This window comes from Eretmochelys imbricata, chromosome 2 (genome assembly GCF_965152235.1).
Source record: "Eretmochelys imbricata isolate rEreImb1 chromosome 2, rEreImb1.hap1, whole genome shotgun sequence".
Taxonomy (NCBI): domain Eukaryota; kingdom Metazoa; phylum Chordata; order Testudines; family Cheloniidae; genus Eretmochelys; species Eretmochelys imbricata.
Window position 1 is genome coordinate 212,616,820 of NC_135573.1, and position 7,752 is coordinate 212,624,571.

Consider the following 7,752-nt stretch of genomic DNA (forward strand, 5'->3'; position numbering starts at 1 on the left):
TAGCATATGTGATCACAGGATTTTGGCTTAGCTCTATTCCTTTTTCCTGAAACCATGCACCTAGTAGACACTGTGTGAATGTCCAGCCACGCTGGTTAGGAATTTCCTCTAGTGCTCCTGGATTTTGTCTCTTTGCACAGGTGCAGAAAGTACAAAGAGGGGATTGACATAAGCAGGAATTTATTCACACTGACTGTGACATATGGAATATGGGGGACCACTTATATTATTGATACCAATGTTACAAAACTGTAATAAATCCTATACCAGAATTGCCATGTAAGATATTGGAAAAGGTATGATTTGCTAAATATGATAAGCTTGTTTATATGTATGTATCATCTTTGTATCATGAGTTATAAATGTATGGTATACTGATATCTCAAACTTGTGCTATGCATCTGGCTGATACCCCCAGATTGGCATCAGCACTATCCAGCCTGCTTGATGGCAAGCGGATGTACAATGAACTCATTGAGAGAAGCTGGGGGATACATCTATAAGTCAGCTATGACCCATGTACTGTGAGTTTGTGTTTGGGACAAAGGATGCACAAGCCACACGGCAAAGGATATAAGAAGGAAGCTGCATCTTCATTTTGTCTTCAGTCTTACTTCTCACCTCCTGAAGTAAATGTTTTACAAACTGAAGCTTTGAACAAATGCCTAGTAGATCCATCCAGGCTTTGGATGTGCTCCAGCACGACTTTATAAGTCAGCAAATGCACCACTACTGCTAAGAACCTGATCTATGGACTCTGAAGTCATATGTATATATCTGATTGTTCTTGTCTAATAAACCTTTCCTTTTAGATACTAAAGGATTGGCTGGCAGCATGGTATTTTGGGTAAGATCCAAATTAATACTGATCTGGTAATGTGGCTGGTCCTTTATTCACATTACAAAATATTCTTCTAAGCCTTAGAGTTTTAAGTAACTTCTCACTTTACTGGACCTATTTGATTGGGAGCAACAGAATGAAATGCAATAAGGGGGCTGTGTGGTTTTTTTTAAGCTTCTTGATCGCCTCCTCCCTGATCCCCCTCCTCCCTGGTTATTAGGAGCACAGTTTGTGACTGGCTGGTGAATCTAATTATAGTGTCAACCATCAGTTCTGGGAGAATCTGCTCTTTTTTGCAGCCTGCTCTGACCTTGGCATTTTTTCAGTGTGGGATACCCTAGGCACCTCAGGTCACATTGACTCTGTCAATGATGCTTACTCCCTGAACTTTGCCAATTATGCCACAAACTTATAGGTGCAAATTCTGCAAACACTTACACTGTAAAGTAATTTACACACAAGTAGCCAACTCAGGGCTGTTCTACAGCTGAGTCTAGTGCAGTGGTTCCTCAACTATGGTTCATGAACCCTTGAGGGTTTGCACATGTTACAAGAGGTTCTCAGAAAAAAATTCATAATGGCAGACAGAGCTGTCCCTAGGGACCCCAGGCAGGGCCAGCGGGGGAAATCGGGTGGCATGAGGGGCAGAGTGGGAGGGGGAGCCACGCTGTACCTGGGGGGCCATCCCTGGTCTTGCACCCCCCTAGAGACAGCCGTGATGGAGGAAGAAAAAGTGGTTGCGCATCAAACCAGTCACAACCAAGGTCATTGTAGCCAATGTAGTGGCGGTAATGTCCCTCAGTTAGTCGATACTCAGTCATTCACTGTGGAGTGCTGTTTTGCTCCAGTGAGAGGTGAGTGAATCTTCTCATTTACTAGTTTGTTCATTTGTTAGCATTCTCAGTCTGCTTTTATTTGAACTGTTGTACACCCAATAATGGACAAGTGGCTGAAAATGCAAAGTGTAAAGACGCTAGAAAACAAACGTTCGACTTCAGCTAGTGTTTCATCACGTCCAAAGTGTAGAAAATCTAAGTCAAATGATCATGATGGACCTGGAAAGTTGCTTATGAAGAAAAAAATTACTACAATTATATAAAATATGGCTTTACATGCATTGGTGATCAAGAGCATCCAAAACCACAGTTTTCAGAGTAACAGCTGTGTTAGTCTGTATTCGCAAAAAGAAAAGGAGTACTTGTGGCACCTTAGAGACTAACCAATTTATTTGAGCATGAGCTTTCGTGAGCTACAGCTCACATGAAGTGAGCTGTAGCTCACGAAAGCTCATGCTCAAATAAATTGGTTAGTCTCTAAGGTGAAGTGAGCTGTAGCTCACGAAAGCTCATGCTCAAATAAATTGGTTAGTCTCTAAGGTGCCACAAGTACTCCTTTTCTTTTTGCAAAACCACAGTGTGTAATTTGTGGTGATGTTCTAGCAAACAGCAGCCTCAAACCTTCTCTATTTCGACACCACTTAGAAACTAGGCACCCCGCACAACTCAACAAGCCTGTTGATTTTTTCAAGTGAAAATTAGCCGAGTGGAAAAGTGACATTACCAGTTTTGTATCCAAAGCAAGTATTGATAATGAAAATGCACTTGAAGCGTTGTACTGAGTAGCAAAATCATCAGACGCCCATACTGTAGAAAAGATCTTGATTGGTCTATGTATAAAAGACGTAGTTCATTGCATGTTTGGAGAAAAGTCTGCAAAAAAGATAGTACCTTTGTCCAACAATACATTGTCGCAGAGAATTAATGACATGTCAAGTAATGTAGAGACCACAATTGTACACAGAGTGAAAAATAGTCACTGTTATGCTATACAGTTGAATAAATCAACTGATGTTGCTACTGTTTGTATATTATGTGAATGAAGGTATGGTTGAAGACGACTTGGTGTTTTGCTGACCATAGAAAGAATGTACAACTGGATAAGATATCTTCAGTCTGACTAATGCATATTTTCAAGACAAGGAAATAGATTGGTCTCATTGCCTAGGCACTTGCACTGATGGGGCCACATCAATGATGGGGAAGTATACCGGATTTTTAGCTCAGACAAAAAAAGTTGCATCAGATGTCTCTTGGACTCATTGCAGTATCCATAGAAAGCCCTCGTGGCAAAATGCATGCCTGAGGGACTGAAGAAAGTGCTGGACAATGCAGTGAAAATGGTGAGTGTCATAAAATCATGGCCAACAAATTCCAGAATATTTTACATACTTTGTAAAGAAATGGGTAGTGTACACAATTGTCTGTTGACCCATACAGAAGTTAGATGGCTCTCACGGGGCAAAATCCCTGTGTGCTTGTTTGAGCTTAGAATGGAAATCCAAGTTTTTTTTTTTTCAAGAGCCACTCTTTCTACCTTGACAGCTGTATGGAAAATCATGTCTGGCTCCAGAGCCTAGCTTATTTAGCAGACATTTTCTTGAGGATTAATTACCTAAATTTCTCTCTTCAAGGCCTCAATATAACAGTTTTCAATGTGCAAGACTGAGTTGAATCCATGATAAAGAAGTTGCAGTTCGGGGAAAGGTGTTTGGAAAACAATCAAACTGAGTGTTCCAGTACTCTTCATGACTTCCTGGCAGAACATAAACTTCAGTTGGATCAGTGCACTAAAACCAATATAACTGCATACCTAAAAACTTTGTACAACATCCAGTGAATACTCTCCAGCTATGTGAGGTGATAATGACTGGATTTGCAACCCTTTGATGATACCACTTACTCAACGCAGTTATTGAGCACTGAGGAAAAAGAGAAATTGATAGAGATCTCCTGTGATTACGAACTGAAAAGTAGTTTTAGAAATCTGTCATTGATCAACTTTAGGCTGATTTTAAGAAATTAGTATCCCCTTCTGGCACAAAAAGCTATACAGTTTTGTTACTGTTTTCAACAACATACTTTTGCAAGAATCTTCCTCGAATGCACATTTGAAAACCAAATATCGAAGCAGACTCAATGCCAAACCAGACCTGAGACTTTATCTTTCTCCAGGGTTCTGGACTTCCAAGACCTATGTAGATCAAAGCAAGCGCATCCATCACATGGAGGAGATTTAAACTTCAAGGCTCCTTATGAGAAAAGGAAAGGGATATGTTTGGTGTTTTAAAATTATAGTCTACTAGTGTTTTAAAATTATGAAGAACAAGTTTAAGCTTTGTTGTAGTCATGCGTTGTTTGCCTGGACTCCTCAAGACCTGAATGCTTGTGTTGGAGGAACTCTTTATTTGAGTTGGTTTCTTAAATACCTTCATGCTGTTTCATGTCTGATACTCCTTGATGAAACATAGGAGCCTTGTCCTATAACAGGCTTAATCAAAGTGATCCAAGATTTCACTTTGGTAGCTTGTAAGAGTCTTGCCGTTTTCATAATGTAATAAAATGAATACTGTAATGATAAATAAGTGTGTAATAAGTGTGTCATAAAAAACAAATTTTATATGTCCAAGATCACTACTTTTATAATTTATGCTTGGGTAAGGGAGAAAATCCCTGGAAATATTCATTTTTAGGAGGGGGTTTGCGAGATCTGACATTTTTGTGAAAGGGGTTCATGGGTTGTTAAAGTTTGGGAACCACTGGTCTAGTGCAATGTAGTCTGACTATGACCCCTTCCTTCTCCAGTATGTGACCTGCACAGGCGACTGTAAGGGGTGGAATGACATGCAGGAGTCAGAAGGGCAACACAACTATTCCAGCATCTCTGCAATGCCCAGGCAACTCCTTCATGTCAACAGTGTTTCGTAAGGGTTTTTTCCACCATTTTTGCTTACTCCAGTAGTATGAAGGTACTGCAGTGGAACACAACCTGTCCCATCTACTACAGACAAGAGCATAAAAACCACCAATAGAAATAGGTGGTGCAGCAATAGAAACAAACAGGCAGCTAAAAGCAGCCGTAGCTTCCCCACTACCTGACGAGAGCCAATACAACCAAAGATTGGATGGACCTGGCCAGGAAGAGTGTAGACCAGTTGTCCCCAAACTTTTACGCTTACCTGGTCCATACCAGTCAGGAACAGGACCATGATCAGGAGTGGGGCCAGCACTGCCAGCGGGGTATACCCCACAAGTTGGGGACCACTGGTGTAAATAGACCAGTCTGGGGATGTGCTGGTTCAGTGCATTCCCTCAGCAGCTTCTATCAGCAGTGCTCTTTTGGAAGCCAAGAGGAACTGCAGTTAGTAGATACCTGCAGTGAATCTCTGTGGGGGACTAGGGCCCTTGCTAGTAGCATCAGGTGCAACTTACACCTCCAGAAAGTCCCTTCTGTGAAAGTAGCCCCTATTCTGTGCATCCTATAAGAATACCTGACCTACACTTCTTTAGTGTATGCTATAAAAGTTAATATGAGGTTTTAAATTACTTTATTTACACTATCTGCAAATGAAGACATTGGAGGACACAAACAAATAATTTAGTTCAATAATATACAATTATGGTACAAGAATTGGCTTGTGGTTGTCTTGAATATGCACCATGATATTAAAACCTCATAACGCTTAAAATGACATTTGGGTGCCTTACATGTGACTCTTTTTCTAGATTAACCAAAGAAAACTTGAGTTTATAGAAAATATTCATCTTAAATTAAAATCACATTTCTGAGCCAAATCCATTCCTCCTGTAACCCATTCGCTTCCAAAACATTACACCAGAGATGAATTTAGCCATTCAGCTATAAAATCAAGATAGCAAATCGGTGTAAGAGTCTAGTTTTCTTTTTAAACATTTACATTGTAATGCAAAAGCTTCTGAGTCAATATTCTGCAGCCAATATTTGTTTCACAAAAGCAATGGAATAAGCTGCCACCTAGAGTTGAGGCCTAGGATGATACTAGTATTGTGTTATGACTACTCCAGCATTACGATATTTTAGGAGCTATGTGCCACTAGTCAGCACTAGGCTTTGAATATTGGCAAAGGATTAGAAATTTGGTACTGAGCACAAATAAATGCGAGTTTGATGTGAATAATTTCTTGACTGATATCAATCTGTTTCAAAGACACAACAGGATCGGGAATTATTTTTTAGAATCTATATTTCTCAAACAGTTTGGATTCCAAATGTAACAGCTGATCAGCAAAATGAACCAATATTTTAAAAACAGGCAGTCATTTTTCATTTCTTGATGCTGTAAATTTCAGTCTAGTGGGATTGGACGTACACATATGTCACGACCTGACAATTTCATCAGCTGCTTGTTTTTTTCCCCATAGGTGAATTCTGAAGCAGAGATAGTCCTACGGGCTTCTAAATCTACTAAATAAGAAATCTGAATATATGCATTCATATGTAAATGAGACATTAATTATGATGTTAAAGGAGAGGGATTATAAGTGTTCCCTACAGCCCACACAGGTTGACAATTTATTGCTGTTGGAAAGTGCTGTATAAATTTGTGAAAGTCACCAGAATACACACAATCTTCAAGTAATGGGAGCATCTGGCTACCTCCTGAACGCCAGCTTTTTGGACTATTATCACATGCAAAATGATTAAATATTCAAAGTGAGCTTGATGCTTGGCCTGGGTGTTTGTGTAACCCAGGCCTGATTGGTGTGGTGCTCTGTCCCCCTCTAGTGGCACTTAGTGAGCTAGACATTGAGTCTGTTACAGCCTTAGCTAAGAGACACAAGGCTTTTAGCTCATGCATTTAGCTCCACAGGTCTCTTGTTCAGTCCTGGCCGCTTATGACCGGGGTCTGTCAGTGTTACACTTAATTCCTTTTTGGGGCCTCAGGCCAGAACTCCTGGGAGAGGGCAGATGGGGTCCTCTCCTTAAACTGGACCATGCCGAAGTGGAACAAGCCACAGCTGCCTTCCATTCATAGTAGCAAGAAAAGATTATAGATACATTTCTTTGAAATGTTCTAGAATTTATATGCATGAGATACTTTGCCCATTTTAAACAAAGGTGTTTTACAAAGATGGACCAGTATTATTTGCATTTGGGGAAAGGGAGATAGAGTGGTTAAGAGACTTGCCCAAGGTCATACAGCAAGTCTATGGTAGAGTGGGAAACAGACCTCAAGTTTCCTAAATCCCCCTTTTCTGCTCTACCTACCAGAACAAGCTGCCTTTCCTGCCAAATACAATAACTTTATTATGGACACCATTATAAGTAAAAAATGGCTTTTAATTCTTTGGCCATTTTATCATCAGCAGCTTTGGACTGTATCACTTACAATTAAAAAATTCAAAACAGCCTAATTCATAATCATATTCTACCAAGAGTACATACAAATCACAGTTTGGTGTGCATGGTATATAATAACCAAGTGTGTGAAATCTAGTGAAAAAGTATTTGTAAAGAAGTCATGCCAGCAGGGAAATGAACCAGGGACCTCTTGCACCAAACACAGGACTAGTTATTGAGCGAAAAGAGAATCTGTAGTCCTCTGTAAGTCTTGTAATCAAAGGCCAACGAGGATACCAAAGAGTACACTGGTGCTCTAGGAGTCCCCTCTGACAGGTCGTTAATGATGACTAGAAGTGTGTATGCCCTTAGACTTTGGCCTGTGAGTTGGAAGAGTGATTATTTGTGCATGGGTCAAAAGGGGCATTCTGAAACAAGTATTCTTTGTATACTTTTGCGGGGGCAAAGTGCTTTGCTCGCATATTTACAGAAAATTGTTGTGGAACTTTTTATTTTATTTAGAGAACTAAATTATAAAGGAAAACTATACAGAATGAGCTCACAAAGATAAAGGCAATCTATCAGATTGTCATCCTTGTTTAGTATCCCAGTATACTATTATTATGATAAACAGTAATGCCTCCTATTTAGCTTTAGTCTCAGTTGTACATACAATAATCAGTTAACACAAATCTAGAGCCTGATCCAGCCATTCTAAGTCAAACAAAGCTCCCATTAACTGTCATTGATGTAAA